This window comes from Pipra filicauda, unplaced genomic scaffold (genome assembly GCF_003945595.2).
Source record: "Pipra filicauda isolate LSUMZ 115617 unplaced genomic scaffold, ASM394559v2 scaffold49_size4853605_pilon, whole genome shotgun sequence".
Lineage (NCBI taxonomy): Eukaryota > Metazoa > Chordata > Aves > Passeriformes > Pipridae > Pipra > Pipra filicauda.
This window is the reverse complement of record NW_024104642.1, coordinates 2,540,800-2,562,663: the sequence shown is the minus strand read 5'-3', so window position 1 is coordinate 2,562,663 and position 21,864 is coordinate 2,540,800. Positions and strand designations below refer to the sequence as shown.

Below are 21,864 nucleotides of genomic sequence, written 5' to 3'. Positions count from 1 at the left end.
CAATTTTGCCATAATTACCAGGGAAAGTAACACTACAAATTTTTACTGCAGTCATTGGGGAGGGGGAGAGAAAGAAAGAAAGACAAAAAAAAAGATTGCTGTTTGCAGTTGAAGTATTGCAGAATTGTTTTAACATGCAAAATACATAGAAAGAAAAATTATAATAGATACTAGAACAATTTGTTTCCTCTTCTGTCCTGAGAAAGGCAAATCTGAGAAAGAAAATGACATAAAAGTAAGGAAAAAAAAATTTTATTTTTTTTAAACCCAACTCATTCAGTGTCTTCCTTACAGCACAGCAATAATTTTCTGGACATAATCATGTCCAGCTTCACTCCACACAGGATCCAACATTCCCTGAAACTGCTTCTGGCACAGGAATGCATTGATTATAAAGCTGCATGTGACTTGCACCACATAATACACAATATCTCTTTCAGGCTATACAGCTCCTCTGGCACACTGTACAAGAGGAGAACCGCTGAAGACCAAGAATCAGATTCTGTGTGCTGGTCCCTGGGTCACTGCATTGTGGGGTTTTTTGCAGCTGTAAGAAGGAAGGTGGAGCAGAGAAAACTAGAAAATTAGACTTTACGCAAAACGCTGGACAACCAGATAGGATTTAACATATCACGCAGCTGAAGAAAGCGTTTCGCTCAAGTCTTTGATACCTACCTACCTGTCTATCTATATATCAAGGAAGAAACGCAGCCGAGCAACAAGGCTATGCAAACATTTCCAGGTTCTAAAAAGATCGAGGCAGTCAAGCTTCCCCCTTGTGGTTTGCATGTCGTCATCAGCATTGCTTCGTGTTTATATAGCCTTATAGCTCAAATATGTTTTATATGTCTTTGGAGGATGAGTGCACATATTTATGAGTTACAGTGATTGCTTCTTTGTGAGCAGTGCACAGACATGTGCAAAACAGAGGTTCCCAAGACTGTAATCCTGTCTCTGACTAGAACGCTGTAAGAGAAAGAGAGAGGCAGGAAACCAAACCAATATACAATGGTACTGACACGTTTTATTAGGAAAGAACATATATAAATTAAACAATACCACAACAGCACAACCCCAACAAATCCTCTCAGCTACAACTAATTCTTAAACAGCAATATTCTATGATGCTAAGGCAAATGATCTAATTTCCTATATTTATTTAGTATCCTTCATCTTAAAAGATCTCACAATATGTTCTTTTCTTTTTTAATGCATGTGTATCTCTCAGCTGCTCCTTCCATCCTCATTCTTCTCCTCTCTCCCCAACAAAATTAAGTTGTAGCATTGAGTATACTAGCTGGTAGAGGGGATTAAAAGCGAAGAATCCCATGAGGAGGAATGTACTCAACAGAGATCCATTAAAATTCAATTTCCAGTTTCTACCAAACCAAGATGTCACCTCCCAATTAACTGAAATTTGAGTGGCATTAAGATAGAAAGGTGCACCGAAACTAAATGGAGCAGGAGTACCACAACACCTGTGGTTCTTGATGCTTCCCTATGCTTAGATATTAGGAAATAACAGCCCTAATCTTCAAACATGGATGCACAGACCCAAGATCAAGGGCAGCTTTAGACTTTATGCTGGCATTTTATTTCAAGTCCACGCAACATCTACGGGTCTATCCTTAGAAGGCCTGTTACAATTTTTGTTTGTTTCTAATCAAAAGTTTGGGTTTGTAACAGGTTGATTTCCAAGGTGTCTTTTGGTTTCTCAGTACAATTAAATAGAGGCAACCAGAGCATTTGTTATAACAATCACAATATTTAGTACAAAACCAAACAGTCTCATGTTTACCTTCACATCTGATAGCCTCTTGAGGAAAGTTTCTCCGCTCAACTACACCCTCCTCTACTTAATACCTATGACCTAGGAAAACTAGCGCTAAACATTTTTAAGACTAGCCCAGCATCTCTCCTTTGGCCACCAGCTTAAAGCAATGGAAAAGCAGTAGCAAACCTCCAGTGGCAATAAGAATATCTTTCCGCAGACTCTGAAACTCTTTGCCTTCATTAGACATTTCTCTCCCTCTGATCCCAAAAGATCTAAGATTTTAACTCGCATCTATATGCATTTCAAATAAAGAATTCTACAAATGGTCTTTTCTCCATGTATTTCAGAAGCCGTCTATAAACAATTCCTCTATTCATACAGGCCTAAAAGCAGGAGAGTGTCTTAGCTGCAAGACCAGATGAAAGCTGAACTCGTGTCCACAAACTCAGAAGAAAAGCCAAAGTCAGGTGCCAAAGAATGAGATACCCATGACAGCCCGCATTCTTCACACCATGTATTTTTTTTAATTAAAATTATTGTTTTACCATGCTACTGGTAAGCTCCACATTTGAGTGCAAAATCACTCCTGTTCAGATATGACTTATTTCCTCCAGTGTCATGCACAATATAAACCCTATTGCTGCCGATGAGTTTGATAAAGAGCCCTGAACTGACTCACTCAGCTGAGCTGAGACCAGGGGAGGAATGAAGAGGACAGGGGAACCATGGATCCTGCAGCGCCCTGGAAGCAGCAAAGCCAGCACTACACAGAAACTCATTTCTCAGCTTGCCCCACTCTCATTAAACTCAAACGGATTTAGAAAAAAGCTACATTACCACAGTTGCTTCTGAGCCAACATTTATTCTGGCAGGCTATCATCAGAGCTATTGAAGTTTTTCTCTCTCTTTTTATCCTACTGAAGTGTTATAATAGGAGCAATAATACATTTACATTCACTTTATTCTTCCTTAGCATACAGCTCAAAATTCTATAAATGACACTCAAGTAGGTAGCAGAGGCATTTTGGCTGTACTGCTTACATCCTCCAGGCACTCAATCTCTCCACTGTAGGCTACAGCAAGGACTAAACCTGCCACTTCATACCAGCTATTGACATTCTGATTAAACAAAGCTGCCTACAGAATGGATTCTCCTCAAAATATCTGCATGACTCCAATCCACATCGATGGCTTCAGGATCAGCGAGAGATCATGAATTACGCCATGAAATAAACACATTTGCATCCCGGATCAGTATATCAGTCACAACAACCAGTTTAGAATCAATGGGCAACCCATAAGAGCTTTGGGAGTTCTGGCAGACAGTGTAAAACAAATAGCTCTAACACATCAAAATGCATTAACTCCAGGGCTAAGAATTCCCCAAGTCTTTTCCAAAAGTCTGGAGACCCATTTTTTACATTGGAGCCATAGAAGAGAATTTCTGTGGAAAGGTGAGGGCAGAAGACGAAAGGAAGGAGACTTGAGAAGCAGAAGGAAAGATGCTTATTATTTTGAAGAATCAAATGCTTAACATGTTTACTTATACAATCCTGAACTAAGTTTTATGATCAGACATGCAGCACTGCTTACAACCTCTTCTTGTCATATGTATGAGATGGCCACCGTATAGCCCAGCAATCTAATACAGCTGGGATCCTGTAATCCCTTATTGCTACCACACAAACTGAATGATACACGTACAGGAGAAGAGTAAGAGAATACTGCGGACAGAGAAAGAAGGGGAAAAGCCATGTAAAGTAATATGAAACAAGGAAAAGGAAAGACAGACAGAAAAAACCTTGCAGCAGTTGCCTTCCCAAAGAGCCTCTCCTGTATTAACCTGCAGGAGGTCTCCCACTGGACTCTCTAACTATTAGAAATCTCAGACTCTCACCTGAGTCACACACATATATACATACACACAAATACTCTATTAGTAACAAAAATAGGGAAAAGGAAAGGTTGACCAGATAAGATGCATTCTTTCCAGCACAGCTAACTCCAAATTTATGCTGCTCAACTGAAAGATGCTATGTAATCATCTTGACCAACACATGGCAATTACTGAAGTGGCTGATGAGTGGTGCTAACCAAGAGCACTTGACTGCGTGCTGGCAAGCCAATAAACGATAGCACCCACCACATGTAAGCCAACAGCTCACATATAAAGGGATCTCAGATTAAAACCAACATAAAAATGGTCACTGAGATGTGTCTGTCTACCACAATAAACATGCTATTTTCTAGTGTCCCTGAAGATGTTGCCTGTATAATTTCAAAACATTTACTTTTTGTAATCAAAATGAAGACAGATGTTTTAAGAGTTGACAATCTCTTCCCCTTATTGTTGCAGAGATTCGTAACAGAACCAGCCCCCACCTTTTCTGCACACAACTGCATGAACAGTTTTGTTAAACGCTGCAACTTGCTGACTGACTAACCATCACTCAAAATACAATATGGCTATCAAGTGTTTCACACCCCTCTGCAGGCACTAGTGTTCATATCAGGGACAAATCTTGCCAATTCTTCCTGCAAAATGTCACAGAGACACAAATCTTCCTCAGTGCCAAAACGCTTTGTGAAAGACTCTCACTCTTTTCTTTCCCCATTACTGCAATATTCTTCTATTCCACATTGATGAATCCCATCAGAATATTTCACAGAAATCACTTTTATAACTACTGCATTGGCTCAGTCACTTTCCTCTTTGCATTTCTCGACTGATTCCCTTTTCTCTGCTCTTTCACACTTTAAAGCCCTCTACAATCTATCTCCATCTTCCCTGTCGTCTTTGCATGAACAGTCCAGATGTTGAATCGCACCTCTGATTAATCTACCGCCTATTTTTCAAGTCATAAAGCAAGCAAATAGGCCCAATTAGCTTTATTCCTTTTTTAAGCTACATCAACTCTACTCCTAAATTTTAAATTCTACTAAAAAGAAAAGAGGGTTAAGGCAGTACATCTTCATAAGGTACGTTTATACTCAAAAGGAAGCTTTGGCAGCAATGTGAAGTCCACGTTTGCCAGCTCTCCGTGGCTCCTCATATCAAAACAGAAAATGATTTTTCTGCAGCTCTGCAGATTGCAAATAGAACTGGTTTTCCTGCAACAAAAACTCTATGATTCATGCTTATTCAACATTTAAATGAGCACTGGTCAAAAATTAATTCTACTCCTTTCCCTCTCATCTGTACAAGAAAATACTCTACTGGCATATTTTAATAAATGGACAAGGAACTGTATCCAAAAGTAGGTACAGAATCATACTTAAGCTTTCTAACGTCACACTTTTTCTTGATGCAGATATGCCCTTACTCATACATGTACCAAAGCAGTAGCTACGTGTAGTTTCTGCAGAAGGTGGAAGTTGCACGATGTTAAGAAAAAAACAGCTAATAAAAATTAGCTCTGTTAATGCAGTGAGAGACTTCACACACACACAGATTTAGCAAAGTGACATATTTCACCAAGCTTTAACTGCTGAGTCCTACAGGGCTATTTTACATTGCCACTTTTTTTGATGAAACTGAGAGTCCCGGCTGCAGCAGCTAATGAGGCATACCTTTGCAAAGCACTATTCTCATTATAATTAAACCACTGCAGGACCATCATGGTAAAAATTGTCAAATCCAAAAGTAAACTACAGGTACTTCAGAAACCAAAAAGACAAAGCATTTTCCTGACACTTACCAACTCAAATGGCAGGGGGAAAAGGTTTTACACATAAGGAAAACGGTTGTATTTCAGACCCATTTTCAGATGAGTGCTGCTGAATTCTGGGCTGGGCATTCTGTATTTCCCCACATCCACCTTGGAAACAAAACCCAGTTCCAGGGCAGCTGCCCTGAAAAAGTCTTTTTGGAGAATAGCATCTAAAATGTGCTGTTAGGGCTGAGATATCACACACACAAAGATGGCAATCCAGAAGTAAAACAATTTTCTATGAAGTTTGTGGACAGAGCATTCAGAAGAGAAAGTTTCAATCTGGACACATCTGGTAGCATAGGTGTTTTTTTAGTTGCTGAAGATGTTTTTTTCCCTATCAGAAGACAGAAAGATTAGGGGGAGAGGGGAAAAAAAAAAAAAAAAAAAAAAAGGAAATACTAAATAAAACTGTGACAGAGAAAGCAACCAACCAGACCAAAGTGGAACAATAAGCACCAAGAACTGAATAAAGCTGAAAATCTGTATCACTCATTTTTCTACCATGGTTAAATATACTCAGTCCCAGTTCCGACAGGAAAGCAGAGGAGGGGACCACTGAGAGAGGCTTCTGTCCCCTTAGCTCCTGTTTCCTAATGGTTTAATACCGCACTTAGTTTTAAATCAGCTTCCCTGGATTTTCAGAACGGTGCTTCCCTTCTTCATAATCCTCTTATTCATAAAAGGAAAAATATTTCATATGATACTTAAGACTTCATCAGAAAAAACAGTTTCTTCTCCAAAACTTAAAACCTCACACCGTAATGCATAGACGTGCATTAGATTTCACCCATGATGGGATGAAAAACTGGGTAAATACAGAGGAAAGAAGGGAATTTATATTACCCTCAAACATAATTGCCAAAACTCCTAAATATGCTAAGTTCCTGATGGATTTTTTCTGCATGATCTCATCCTTACAGCATCTGGATTTGGAAGAGGCTCATTCAAAAAAATTCAGCTTTGTTAGTCTACAGACTTACTCCAGTTACTAATTTTTTTATTTTTTTAAACTCCTGACCTGAGACAATTTCTCCTTGCCTGTGTGTGCAACACAGACTGAGTGCTAACAAGACAAGCTCCCACACCTGTAGGAAGTGGAGAATTTAGCCTAAAAATTCTGACTGGCATTTGACTTCACAGGGTAATACTTCTCTGGGGGAGGGGAGTTTCCTATAGCTGCATTAATTCAGGCTAAAAATACCCATGCTGACACGCTGTCATGTGAGAATCTCTTTGATTCCAAGAGTTTATTCAGAGCCTTCGTGTTACTTTGAACTTTTTTGTTGTTTAATATGATCATCGCTCCATTTGTCATCATATGACAAGAGCAGACAATTACACAAGCTGAAGATATGTCTGCCAGTCATAGCATGCCATCTTGCTGCTGTCAAGCAAAGAGATGTGCCTCTACACACCTCGAGATTGAGTTCATTAAACCAGCCTGCAGGATATCCCTCGGTAATGACACAGATGAAAGACCAAATTAAAATTGCTTAATTCAGATACACAGTCTCTAGCATTTCCCACCTTGCAGTCTAACTGGTTAAGCTGCATGTTTGAATAAGATCTCCTAACACAGAAGCAGCTCTAATTCTCCACTTCCACCACTTCTAATTAAAGCATCTAAAATATTTTCAGAATTTGTTTTGTACTTCCCTCAGTCTTGAACATCAGCTATGCTATTTAAAAGAAAAGCAAGCCCGGCAGCCACAGCCACATTTTAACATGTCTTCTCTCAACTGAAGCACGGAAACCAGCTCTCCTATGTTACAATTGCCACAGGAAGAGGTGAGCACACTGGCGATGGTGGGTATCAAGCAAAAAGCTGTGTGTCACCTCAGAGAGCTGTGTTGGTGGCTTTTCAACACTTACTGCTGCTTTCCCAAGGCATATTTGTTGCCTCCAAAGCCTTGGTGCTTCATTAGTAACAGCACATTACCTCCATGTTCCTCATCTAAAATCCAACTTCCCAGCAGAGCATTCTGAAGTACTATTTTTAACCATGTGCTTCTTGAAGTTTTTTTCATTTCCAAATATACAATACAAAGTTCTTTACTGCACAATTGTCTTTTTCTCATACAAACCAGATAGAAGAAGTAGTAAACTTAAAAAGCAAATATCCAGGAGTTTTGCATTAACATTGTGAAGAAAAGTCCATGGGGAAGTAGCACCTACCTCAGTTAGTAGACTGAGCCATGTTTTCAAACAAAGCCTAATTAAAATAAGCTCTTCTGAATCTGAATCAAGAGCCAATTCACCAGCAAGGAGACAATTGCTTCACACAGAAAAATACTTTCACAAAATACTTTCCTGACACTGGCACAGCAAACATTCACGTTAATACTGACAAGACTATTTCCAAAGCCATTGCACTTACAAGTCTAAATAAAAACCTGGAATTCCAATTTCCATTACTTCCTCATTAGTGGCTAAACACATCAGAGTAGGGGGAGAAATCTTAATAAGAACAATAAAAATGCTTATTACACCTACAACATTACTACTACATTTTTCAGGACAGCTAAATGTACCCAAGTTTTTATGTAACTACTAAAGTGTTTTCTTTACCAACATGATTTGGCATGTTATCAGCGACCCAAAGGGCAACAGGAAACAGTAAAATTGATTTGGCTCAAAATTTGAGTTTTCCTAAAGCCTGATTCTACAACAATGCCTGGTTTTAAAAAAGAAAAAATATATATATACTGTACATAATTTGGTTTTATTTTTAAAATATTCCCATGAAGCAGCTCTAATTCTAAGCTTGAATTCAAGGGTCAGACAGGGCTCTCAGCTGAAACAAGAATGCTGCGGTGGGCAAGGATGCAGCAACAGCCACCCCTGGAACAGGCAGCTAACCAGCCTGCCCTAGGGGAAGGGGAAGAAGTCACATTCCCTTTCTGCTCCTTCTACCTTTTGGATGTAATAACTGTTTCTTTCTTTCTGCCATCCGACCTACAGAAGAGCAGAGAGCCAGAGGAAAACAGGAGGGGAGGAAGACCTCAGAAGACCATTTGCCTGCTTCCCATCCCCTCAGGGAGTACTCATGGCTTTCAGGACAGAATCTGGCCTCTTATTAGGGTCTCCCACAGCACAGAAGTCTCGTCCCTGATCGACTTGGGTGCGCTTAGTGCAGGGACAAGGCATGGGAGCAGCCTGCGTGCCTGCGTGCCGGGAACAGCCACATCACAGGCACAAACCTTACCTCCTGGCACTCCGGCACCCATTTTCTGCCTGAGAGCACTCCCTGTCCCTCACAAAAGCATGTTTCCACTGCTGGGGGATTAGTGTAGCTGCCCATCCACCACACCATGCGCACACCAAAACCAGCAGCTTCCCAGCTCAGCCTCTCCTGTGCAGGCATCACCAAAGACTACTCTTAACTGCACCACGCCCCCAAAATACAAATGCCCCATGATGGGCTCAAACACTATTTCCGTCCACATTTCAAAGCCAAACTACTGCACCATGAGGCAGCTGAGCAAGGCCTCAACATTAAAAAATGGACACAACTTTGCCAAAGAGGTTTCGCTTTTTCTTAAAACAACCTCTTTAGAAAACATTCAACACATTTCCATCTCTGTCAAGAGAAAGTGCTATGCTGCAGTTCCATCAGCTGCAGTTGAAAGCCCACTGTCTTTCTTCCCCCAACCTATAGACTGTAGAGATGGACCCAGCGCTGCCAGCATAGCTCCTCCAGGTATTGCCTAAGTGCTTGCTGCCGCTACACCCCAGCTCAGCATCCTGGAGGCAGCCCTCCCACACTGCTGCCAGCCCCGCAGCAAACAGCAAATCATAAAATAGAGACTCCAAGGGAAATAAATGGTAGTGCTTACAGCGAGTGTAAATGAGGTGCGGGAAAGGGAGGGACGAAGGGCATCGGCTGCCAGGGATTTTCTTTAGGCTGCCACTGCTTCTCTAGCTACAAAGCACTGACAGAGGGAATGCTGCATGCAACTTGCTCCCTGGAACAGCACAAGAAGAGGAGGCTGTTTGTCTTTTGAGCCTGAGCTGAGAGAGAATAGAGGCCATGAGAGCAGCAACAAGTGCAGGGAGGAGGTGACTCTCTCTCACGTCTGCTGGGTTACAGCAGCTCATGTGCCTCAGTGAAGCAACAAATCTGGAAAAGAAGCTGAATTCCCTGCCTTCCCACTTCACCTGGGAAGACTCGAAAGTATCCTTGTCACACACCACACCTAGAGAAGTGCTGCTTTAGCCACAGGCCAATGATTTAGCCAACAAACATGGATACCACCAGGCATTCAATGAGCTAAACATCATTTGCTCCAGCATAGGAATGTGTCTGCATCATAGCGGAAGAGCTTAAGCAAGAACATAGCTTTGCCTGGCCATGTCAAACAGCCAGAATAAACCTCATAATCTAATTCGTATACGACTATGCCTAAGCTATCCTACAGTCACGTTGTTCAACTCACCCATGCCCAGCATGCCAGCAGCAAGCATGCTTCCAGACAGGCAACCCTCCCTACAAACCAAACTTGGCCCCTGCAGTGACAACATCGCATCCCCAACCAGGAAAGTGAAGGCTGCCTGAACTTTAAGCAGCAGCCTACGCTGACACCATTTAGCTGATTTCATTTCCAAATGCAAGACAGGTCTCCGATATACAGACAACAAATCCCCATTAGCCCATTCTTACATTCAATTTGCATAACAGATCACTCTACAGCATTAGTGAAATTCCACGCTGCAAGCACATTTAATAAAATCATAGCGACAACGGCTTAAACAGCGCATTAGTTAAAATTCCTGCAATGCCTATTATCGGTGGAGTTACATGATATGGGAAGGGTGGTATGCCCTAATGAAACCTCACGCACACAGCCAACAGACTGCAACAAAGACTGAAAGATGACATGAGCGCTCCCACAAAAAAACAATTTAAGGCCTGAACCCCACCACCCCCACCCCCAAAAGCCAGTCTGGCATCATGTAAGCAAAAGCCCTACTCCATGTTACATTCCGGGAACCGCAACCAAAGGAAAGGAGAATTGGTAGAGGAACTGTGTGCTCGGCCCCAGCACTGAGGCATGCTTTGCATTCTTAAGCAGCCCCCTCTGAAACCAATCATAGTTACTCACTAATTGGCTGGAAGGAACCTTGCTCAAGCCTTGACAGCCAAAAGAAGTACTCTGACTTCTAGTGACCGTAGGAGACAGCACAACTCCTCCAGCTGACAGTTAAGGGGGGGGGGGGGAAATCTGCATTAAAGCTGTGCAATTATTTAATTGTGACTGCTTATGATAATCAAAGTACTAGCAAAAAAGATGCACAAGACAGGAGCACTGAATTATTCGTGACCGAGGCAGGTATGGCACGGTAATTCAGATGCACATTTACACGAGTCAGGGCAAATGCTGTTAGAAGAGGGGGCTAAATTGGAGAGCATCCTTAAACCATCTTTAGTCTTAAAATATTTTGCTCCAAGGTAAAACACGCACCATGTATTTTAAAGCATTAAGACACTAATTCTGTAAACAATAATGCCTCCAGCATGCACACCGCGTGCTGGAATGGATTCCTCAACTTGGCCTCATCACTTATGCATCTGATGAAACAAACACTGACAGCTTTTTTGCATTTGTAAAGGCCCCACAGCAGCTGTGGTGATCCCACCATAGAGCAATGAATTAAGCCTGAAACCCAGCTGGGTCTGCACAGAAGCCTTTTTTGCACAATACAGCAAGACTATCATTGTTAACCTAGGCATTATTGTAAAATATTCTGCATTACATTAAGAATGGAGATAGAGATGCCCTGGAAAATTAGCTTTAATAGGCAATTTATAACATTTAAAAATATGGATACCACATTGATTGCTAATTGACAACAAATTTCATAGTTTCATTTACACACAACCACAGTGAATCAGGTAATTAAAGAATACCACTTAAGCAAGAAACAAGACAAAATTAAGAAATAATCCACATTAAAGTTATAAAACATATGACAAACTTTTGTCATATGTATGAATTTAAAATAACTACCAAAATTATCAGTCTTGCGATCAGAAGGAATTTGAGACAGTCTTAGAGGAAATGGATGTATGCACACTTTCATCACTGTTAGAGTTTCTCGGGAACTAAAGCAAGCAGCTTAAAGAATTGCATAGTAATACTTAGGTATTGATTGTATTATTTTTCCACTTTACAAGTACATAAATATGAAAAAAGAGTCAAGAATTACTCGAGGAAAAAAAAGTTGGAAGTTATTAACTGGAATAGAGTTTTCACGGACAGAATCCATTGTTTCAAAATTGAAACTATATTCTTCCATTGCATTTATCATTGTATTTAAGAGGCCAGAGAAATCAAAATAACGTTGTGTCCTTTATAAAACAGACTATTCAGCTCATCTTGCTTACTTATTAAGAACATTTCTTTAAGACTGAACCACAAAAACATCTCTTTTTCCAGGAATGCAGAGACATGCAAAAAATGAACCTAAGTTGTGTAAAACACTTAGAAGAATTCAAGGTGCTATCCTACTGACATGAAAAAAATTTAAGCCTGTCCTCACAACTTCTCAATGTGAGGAAACCACTTCTCTCAGTCCCACACCAGAAATACACGTTCTGACTTCAAGTAGTACATTGGTAGATATTATGCGTGGTTTCTCTTCCCCCTATTTCTTCGTTGTCTATGGGATTAGTCAGCTGTGTACATAGAATTCCCAACACCAACTCTGCACAGGCTTCCCAGTGATGCCTTTCCAAGTAAAGGTACCAAAAGATAAGTAGAGAGCAATGATGAAGCAGGAGAAGGAAAAGAGTCACAGGGAAGCAAACTGGAAATAAGCAGCTAACTTAGAGGTAGGAGTATGGTTAGCAAAAATAGCAAGATGAAAAATATCTTCCATTTACCATTTTTAAAATGCATGCAAATCTCCACAACGCAGAACTGATCTAACCAGAGAAACTAAACTCTTATTAAGAGAAACCAAAATTACAGGCAGCATCAACAAAAAAACTAATTCCTTTTATTTGTGGCATTGCCTCTGTTCCCAGACCTTTTTTATTTTCAGCAGGAGGAACTGAGGGGAAAGGAAGTGGAAGGAAGGGAGACAGAGCAGAAAGTTAAAATGTTAAGGGGGTGAAAAAAAAAAGGGCTGGGGGATATTAGGGACAAAATGTACTTCAGACTCTGTGCCACATTTGGCTAAACTGAAGTAAGATCCAATTGGCAGCTTTTGAACATATGACCCTCCAAAGGCAAGCTGTCAGCTTGATAACAGTCGAAGGAAATAAATGAACAACTCTGTACTGTTCTGAAACTCCTGCGTAATGAAGTTACAGTTTCATCCTGGAAGGTGGCCAAAAAACACAAATCAATGAGCAACCAACCTCCCATCATTTTTATCACAACAGTAATACTCATCCAAAGGTAGGTTGTTATTAAGCCCTAGTAATATTTGCATTGGTCCTCCACACCAGAAAGTCCAACCGACAATAACAAGAAGACTCATTGTACTGAGAAAATGTGGGCAGAGGTACTTTTCAGAAGTGACAATAAAGCAGTTCTACAACCTAGTCAAGATGAGCCAGACACATGAATCTTCTACAGAAAGAACTGTGAGATTACCAATGCTGCCAACACAGAACAGCTGAGCAAGTTTACTTAGATAGGCATTAGACATGCCAGGCACTGGAAAATATCATGAAATGAGGCTGTATAGTGTTACACTTTGCTCCAGAGAACTTTCTCATGCTGAAATACGTTAGTGTAAAAAGACAACTGAAGTTTTGCAACAGGTAACCCTGAGAGCAGACACTTGCACCCTCAAGAACCTAAAGGCCATGTCATTGTGGAAATTCTCTTGGTTTCTCTCTAGGGACTTCCTGCACGAACAACCAATTAAAAAAAAAAAAAGGCCATGCGAATGACAGCAACCTGGGAGACGCAGATTTAAAACTCTGTTTTTGACAGTTTTATATTCTCTTATCTGTCACAGGATTAGGAGCCCTGATAACCAGTTCTCTATAACTGAGATTTCCTTTACTAGATGTTGTCCTACTTTCTAGGCTAAACAGTAGATCAATCACCCTGTATTAGAATTGTTCTTATAGTCTTTGTCTCAAATAATGACAGTTATTCAATCTTCCTTCTTATGTAGTTAAAAATTTATAAGATATTACTTCTTTTTTCAGAGGGTTGCCTCAAGAGACCACCTATTATTCTGTTCTCCTTAACTAGACTAGTTTATGCATGGGCTTAACATTATTCACGTGTGTTGAAATTAAACTATGTATTAACTCCCTCAGATCAACTGCAGATCCTTGCTTTTATTGAAAATGATCTAATCACCGAGAAAGTCAGTGGATTGGAAATTTGTAAACCAGCTGAACTATCTTTAATGGCATTCCTCCACAGAGGAATGAGTTTTCAAAGCTGAAATGCTGTACTGTGTTGCTTCAGCTTTGTAACATGTGGGTACACGACTAAAATACTGGGTGTCTTCTCTGGTGGGGAAAAAATACTTGGACATTTCGAGAATATGGAATTAAGGAAGAAGCAGTGCAACAGGATGAAGTCTTTTAAGGAAAAGACAACCCTTCAGCCCAGATGCTATTTACTGCTCCATGAGAACAGAAGAACAGTGATAAATCACCTATACAGAGAATAGTTGGGAACAATTTCAGAACACCTTCAAAAGCATGCCTGAACAGACACCTTCAAAGTCTTTTTCCAAAGGCAACAGCATAGTTTGCTTATATATATTCTTTGTTAAAGATGAAGAAGCATTTCCCTCCTAAGCTATCATGTCCATCAGACAAGCTGTAGCTGACCTTCTGAAGGCATGACTACAACACAGAGTCAGGGGAGCACACAGAAGTAAAAGCAGCAAAAATACTCCCAAGATGGGTAAAGACAGGGACAGTGGCAGGACCTTACCAGGAACTCAGGGCAAGCCTCCTCCACGTGAGCAGGACTCCAACCATGGATAAATATCCTGGCTGTTTTTCTCACATTATACTAACCTTGGTTTCACAAACCGTGCCGGAGGGCAGGTTAGCTCTCCAGAGCTGAGCATACTTCTGCTTCCCGGACAAAGCCCCAGATGCAGCTGCAGTCACGCTTGTAGTGTGCAGGCGATAAACTGACAAAGATTTGAAACACCTCTGAAAAGAGCTCATGTGAAGGAGACAGATTCTGAGACTGCTGATAACCAGACAGTCCCTTAGCCAGTACCACCTACTCGTGGTTATGCAAGGTGAACTGGAACAGAAAAAAGGAGAGAAAGAAAAGTATGGCAAAGGCATATCCAGAAAAAATCTTCCAAAAAGCTAAAAAACCTCTGACCACTTTGCCAGGGAATCCCTGTGGTGAGCTCAGTGCTATTCCAGAGGGGAAAGCAGGACACATACAGATAGGTGTGCATGCATGAATGCTGCTCCTGGTCCTATTTGGGCAAGGAGGCAGAGCCTAGCAGGAACGGCCTGACTAGTCACCAGGCATGAGGAGACCAGTGATTACAGTACATTAAGAGATGGGCAGTTTGCAAGGGGGAAAAAATGACAGGCTCACCACTGGCAGGATCTGAGAAAAGTTAGTGACAAAAAGGAAGTGACAATTTACTCATTCACTTTCCTCCATCCAAATTAGAGAACAAGTAATTTCCAAAATGCCTACTGGGAATTAATTTCACGGCATCCTTGACTGCAACAGTAACAGGCATAAAATGACACGAAGAAAGGAAGAGGAATCAACAAGAATGTAAGAAGATATGCTTATGGGGGGGGGGAAACGTAACTATCTACATCATAAACACATTTCCTTCTGCATGATACACAACCAGCTTTCATAGGAGCCAGCTGAAGTGGTATTATAATGAAATACTAAGTATGAGATAAAGAAATTGTATTACCCAGAAGACTTAAAGAGACCACACTTTTCTTAATATATTTATGCTGAAAATTGTATTCCTGATCTCCAAAGCAACAGTGTCCAGAAATCGTTATACCTAGTCTGTCACCCAGGCTTGAAAAAATCTGACTATTGTTAGCTATTTTGGAAGGTCATACTCAAATGAAGATTGCAGGGCTTCTTTAAATAATGGAAGCTATGCAGTGGTTTTTATGACTGGTCAGTCGTGTCACAAAAAGCTGCTCTTTGACTGAAAGAGCATGAATATTAATGGCTTATAAATAAAAGCCTTTAATGTACGTGAAATATGAAATTAGCTTTTCCTGAATGCTCACATCAGCAGGATTTGATTTCCCAAAAGTTCATAAAAGGACTGTAAAAAGGAATGGTCAGGGCCACGTTCTACTTTTCCTCCATAGTATTTGCACATTAATACACAGCTTGCTGAGCCTTGCAAAACCTAAGTACACAGCCAGTATCTTCTACAGCCAACACTCAAATTCTGCACACAGGCTGAGAGGTAAGTATCAACAATACAATCCAACCCCTTCCAAAGTATTTCCTATGAACCTGGCCCCCCAAATGAGCTTCATGAACCTCTCCTCATGTCCCTGTTTGGCCTTCAGGAAATGGAAACAATACTGTGACAACAGTTCATTCTGCTTTCTTACAAAGAGAGATGGCCGTAACTTTATAAGAGCTACTTTCATCACATAGGGACAAAGTGGATAGAGGAGCTCAATCAGAGAAATACACAGAAAAGAGAGGGAGAAAAGCACAGCACTGGAAGAAAAGAAGAGAGGGGGGACTGAACTGTAAAAATGCCAGTACTATGCACACTAGGGAAAGAAAAATAACAATTATTACATTTAAATAAAATATTAAGAGGTAAGAAGCAAAAAGGAAAGGAAACATTTCAGGGGGAAACAAAAAACAGGCAGCACTACATTTAGTAAAGCCATTAAAACCATTAAATGGCTATCATCCTCTTAGAAAACTAACATTCCTGCCTGCAAATACTTGCACACACTCTTACACAGGAACGGCAAAATCTCAAGCCCTGAAAAGCGCTTCGGCATGTGCTTAACTCTCAAGCTCCAAGCACTTCAGCTGATGTCAGTAAGAGTATTCATACATTTGAGACAGGCACGTGCTCTAGCGGCTTGCTGGATCGAAACTGAGGGTGCAGTTCCACAGGTTTTTTAATCCACAGCAGAGGCAAAGAGGTCCTTGGGCCCCACTGCTCCCTTTACTGCGCCACTAAAAAGTCTTTGCAGGCTTGCACTGAAACCGCGCCATTTAAAGATGAGAAGGTGAAGGAAAAAAGCAAGAGTATTGGCATAAGTGACAATTTCAGTGACCCTATTTCACATGCAGCTCTTTGGTCGTATTGATATGGCCAAAGCACTATACCAGGAAGGAATGAGTCATGGGGTCACCACTGCTGGCTTCAATGGTGAGAAAAAGGCATGTGATGCCACATCCTGCTCTTTCTATAATTATAGGAAACCTTGGTTTTTGTAGCTTCTTGATCTGACATGGTTTGCCCTTCTCACACTACTTGGAAACCTGAGGCAAAAATACATCAGCACTTCAGTTCACTTGTACATTCAATAGACACTAATAGTTTTAACAAAAGAAGCAGCTATCTGAACTGTAGTACAAAATAAGACAAATAAAGCTAAGGGAAATTTCTGAATGAACTCCCTCCTGTAAGCAGGTCCTTATGCTAAGATGTAGAAAATAGAACAATACACTTGGCTTCATTTCCACAGTGGAGCTCTTGTATTGTGGGGTGAGTGTGTGGTTGTTGAATTAAAAAAAAAGTAGTAGTTCTTTTACCACATTTAGCAGTGAAACTTAGCCTCCAGCAGCACAGCTATCTTGTTTTTATTTTCTTCCCCTTTTTTCATCTCTTGTTGAAGTAAAAAATTGTCCAAATCCTACTTAAGCAAGCATAACACATAACAGTGGTACATTTTTAATCCTCTTCTAACATATTTTAGCACTTTAGAAATTACTATGGCATTACCATGACCACAGGCACCAACACCTTCAGCTTCGTTTTCACCTGAGAGGCCTAACTTCATTTCAACGTTATTTAATATTCACCATGCTTCCAGTAGTAAAACAGTACAGCAAAATCTAACCCGAACAACGCTTAGAATGGACAAGGACAGCTAATTTTGCTTGATACGAAATAAAACGTATCTTGATTCCTATTTAGTCATAATTTCACAGCCCACTGAAACTTACTCTATTGCTAAGAGACGCAATCCTACCCCTCTCTTGCCACTTCCTTGTGTGCCCCTGCAACACCTTCCCCAGACCAAGTATTTTTCCAGCTACATCACAAATGGCAACATTAAATGAATCCACATTAAAAACATCAACTGCATTTTGTTAGTTCACTTTTAACCTGGAAAGTCCCCAATCTGCGGTGGGAGTTATCCCCCGGTAACACATGTTGGCCTTCAGAAGACAGGGGGAACAGGCAGCCAGAGGGAATATTACACCACTCAGGAAGCAAGTCTGCAAGATGGCAATAGGCCATGAGAATTTTCAACATTATCACTACACTTCAAGAGGGGGTAAAAAGTGACTATCAATCAGGAAACCACATCTCAGGCGCCCATCTAGGTCATCCTTATGTGAAACACACCCACATTAAGGTCGGTCTTTGGGAACACCATCCAAAAACAAACCACGTACAACACCAGCCTAGTTATCAGTCAACTTAAAAAACAATAATAGAAATCCTTCTTTTCACTTGGTTTTGAGTTTTATAAACTCAAATGTCTGGACCAAGTTTTGTAGGGCTCAAACCAAAACAGAAGCAGTTCTTTTTTTTTTTCTTCCAGTTCAAGTTGAGTTAAGAAGTTAATTGATCTGGCATACGTGCAGGGTTGGAAATTTGTCTTACAGGGGGTTTTATATGCACGCTGCAGCTGAGAGATTTGGCTTACAACTTTGATGTACCAAAAAGAACTCTGTGGGACAAACTGGTTGAAAGTAATATCCATGACATAAAAAGGCAAGAAAGAAGGAAAGATATCCCTTCTCTAAATCACCCTTTGCCTGCCTGAAAGGTATCTCATTGAAAGAAAAAAACCTATAAACATATGGTGGTAGACTACATCATCTTAAAAGTCTAAATGAAATTTCTAGGCTATGTACTTTTTGGGCATAAAGATTCCCAGTTTCAGAACGTCATAGAAAATTATATGCTAAATATAACAACTCATAAAAATAATGATAAGCATCTCAAAAGAGTGAGACGCTGAACAGACTCTTGTCCAAGACTCATGGTTTCTGTCCACTTTAATAGTAGCAACCTCAAAAAATATTTGTACATTGCAATTGACTGGACCCACATGCTTTACATCTGCAAGTTCGCCTTTGTATTTCTTAAAAATGCAGGCCATTCAAAAATGTAGCTAGAAAATCGTTATTTAGCTGTTTAAATGGAGTTGTCAGGGTCCAGGGAGAACTGAATTCCTGTTACTGAGGAGCCTCAAAAGCTTACTCTTTTGGTTGGACCCCCCCAAAATGCAGTGTGACTAGCAGGATGCCTAGCACAAGACTGAAGTTTACCCAAAGCAAAGATTTTTTTTATTCAGAAAAAAAAAAAGCATAATCCTTAAAGAGAAAAGAAAGTCCGTCCTGTAGCATACAAATGCAAGAAAGGGCATAGAAGACCATCCTGCTCTTGTGGGTAGTGAAGGAAAAAACCGTCACATCGAAATGCCAGTACACAACACATCCAGAAATATTGTGGAGCATGTATCTCTACCCACTCACATAGATCTGTTTTAAAAATAGGCATGGAGTATGCATATAGCTGGTAATTTCTCCAAATTCGCTCCCCTCGTTCTTAATTTAAAAGCACTAATCTGCAAGCAAAGCTAAAAATGAATTGCTTGCAATATATAGTTATCCTGACTTGGCTCAGACAACACAGTATCAAAGTGCAAAACTAAGATTAGTAGATTATGTCAGAATGAGGTCCCATGGTTTATTTTTGAACTTTATAAATATCGTTAGCCAGTCATCATAGCGTGTGTGTGCCAAAACACGCTAATCTCCTGCAACCATCACGTCATCCAAAAGATGTCAGACAAGCAAGGCAAGATTAAAGAACTGACAGCAGAGCACAGGGTCTTGAATACCACAAACCCTCCTGGAGCACAGCAGCAGGCCACAGTTTCTCAACTTGATTCTTATTTTTTGCATTTCTCCTCTAGCCTTTAGAAAGTAAAAGAAATATAGTAACACTCACAGGTCCAAAGCCACCTTTTTGCAGAGCAAATCAAGGGAAGAACCTGGCAGAAAAGGCCACAAGAAGCCATGCAGCAAAGATGAAGCAGATTACAGAGGGGATACATTTAGAAAGGATTTAAGTCATGCCCCTCAAGTGATATAATTACGAACTCTTCTGCGGGCATCATCACATTTCTGCTGAACTGATTTTAGCAGTGTCAAAATGTCTGAATGCAACTATAGCAATCCTACAAGCACTAAACTGAACCTGACCAGAAACTACTCCGGCTCCATACGCTTGGCCTAGATGCAGAAAGCATATGTGAACCCTAGTTTAGGCTCCTCATTTTGTTTTCAATGCATGTTTTTAACCACAGAATCCCATTTTTTAGGCACAATTAAAGGACGGTTTTATCCTCCAAATAAAAATAAGGGATATTCCTTATGACACATTAGTCCGGGTGGGACAAGACATTTGCTGCAGAAGTGCTGAAGCGGCTTCACATGCCACTCTTCCCCTCGTGTACCAGTGAAATGATGATTTCCACCTGAGCCTTTTTTTATCTTGCTTCCACACTCAGCCAAGCAGGTCACTCCAAAAGGCTTTCTGCAGCAGCATAAATTAAGCCAATAAACTTGGCACGGGAGCAGATGGGGGGCACTCACAGCATCCGTCTGCTCGCAGACCAGGGAGCAGTGATCCCCAGCCGAGAGCCTGGAGACACGGCACTCAGCAAGGCCATGGTCTCAGCCACCGCTCAGCTTTGCAGCTGATCATGGTCACGCTTGCAGAGCAGTGTTTTACAGCTTGCAGAGCGGTGTTTTACAGCTTCGGACCCTTCATCTGCATAGGGAAGGGATGGACAAAAATAAAGGCCGCACGAAGGGGAAAAGAGCTAGCAAATTTTCAAACAAGACCTCACTGCTATAATTAAAGGGTTTATTCCTTTCCCACAGCCCACCACTGGAAATACCAGGCCTCTGTCGGATTACTGAAGGAACAACATCAGAACAGGATGTCATTACACGAGGGAAAGTGTGAAACCCGAGCAAGTGAAATGGCAAACAGTTTTAAACCTTCTACCTACTGATTCATTGAGGAAACGTTTTTGTGACTGACTGAAATAAACCCACCCCTACAAATGAAAACCAAGAGTTCCCAAATGAAACCTGCCCGTTAAAAACCAAGAAGGATCACATCCAATATTCCCAGAAGTAATAAGCCAGCAAAACAACCAACCCATCAAAGATCTAAGAGAACACCAAATACATTTTGGCAACCATATTATTTCCTGTATCTGAAATTCAGCGCCAAGTAATCCTCACATGCTAGACCTGAATTTTACAAGCAATTTGCAGCTTTCAAGTTTCCTGGTGGCTTCCTACCACTTAAAAATGCTTTAAATAAAAAACAGTAGTTAAGTATAAAAAGTATATGTGTACCGTACTCCATCACTCACTTGGACATTAAACTCCAGGTACAATTTACCCTTTGCTCTAAAGACCTAACAAAAGGTTAAAAACTGTCAACTGAAGTTTTGGCCTGTAGTGCAGGGACATTTAGGGCCATCAGCATCAGGAAACGCTTAAGGGAAGTTCAGGTTTGGCAACACTGAAATTTGCATTATTAGACTTGAATGTTAATGTCCCGTTAATCTTACACAGAGGCAGTCAAATCCATCAGCACTATTGTTTTCAGACTGTCTGCCCACTAAGGCAAACAATGCACCATTTACACTTGGTTTACATTTATAGTTGGGAAGAAAGCCACGAAAAGGACTAAGGGGGAAAACCAGAATGTTTTAAATGCAAATTTGGATTTAGAAGAAGCATGTATTCCTCTGCAAATTCCACATCTGCTAGATCACACAAAAGCTGGGTGTTTGCAATAAAAAATAATAAACGTGTTTCTGCTTTTTTTTTTCCTACTTAAAAATTACCTTTAAAGCCTCCCTTTCACTTGACTGCTGCAAACTGGAAACTTTAGAAACGAATGCAGCTGGTCTTTCCTCTCTGTCAAGTTCAAGTTGATTGAATTCAGTCACTATACAATAAAAATGGCCAAAATCAACCCCTAAATCAACCCCAAAAAAACCATTTCCTTCCTCCTCAAGAACTTTCAGATATGTTCAAACCAGGAAATAACAGTAACGTGTAAAAACAAAATATAAACTTTAATCGTGGAGTCTCTTTAGCTTCAAACTATGAGATTTAAAAATTGACCTACTTTATG

General features: G+C 40.6%; 1 protein-coding gene across 2 annotated transcripts in view; it reads right to left on the bottom strand.

Moving 5' to 3' along the window:
* The window catches only part of JARID2 (jumonji and AT-rich interaction domain containing 2), a 215,648-nt gene that overhangs the window by 188,459 nt on the left and 5,325 nt on the right, over positions 1-21,864 (bottom strand). The gene's annotated exons all lie outside the window — the stretch shown is intronic.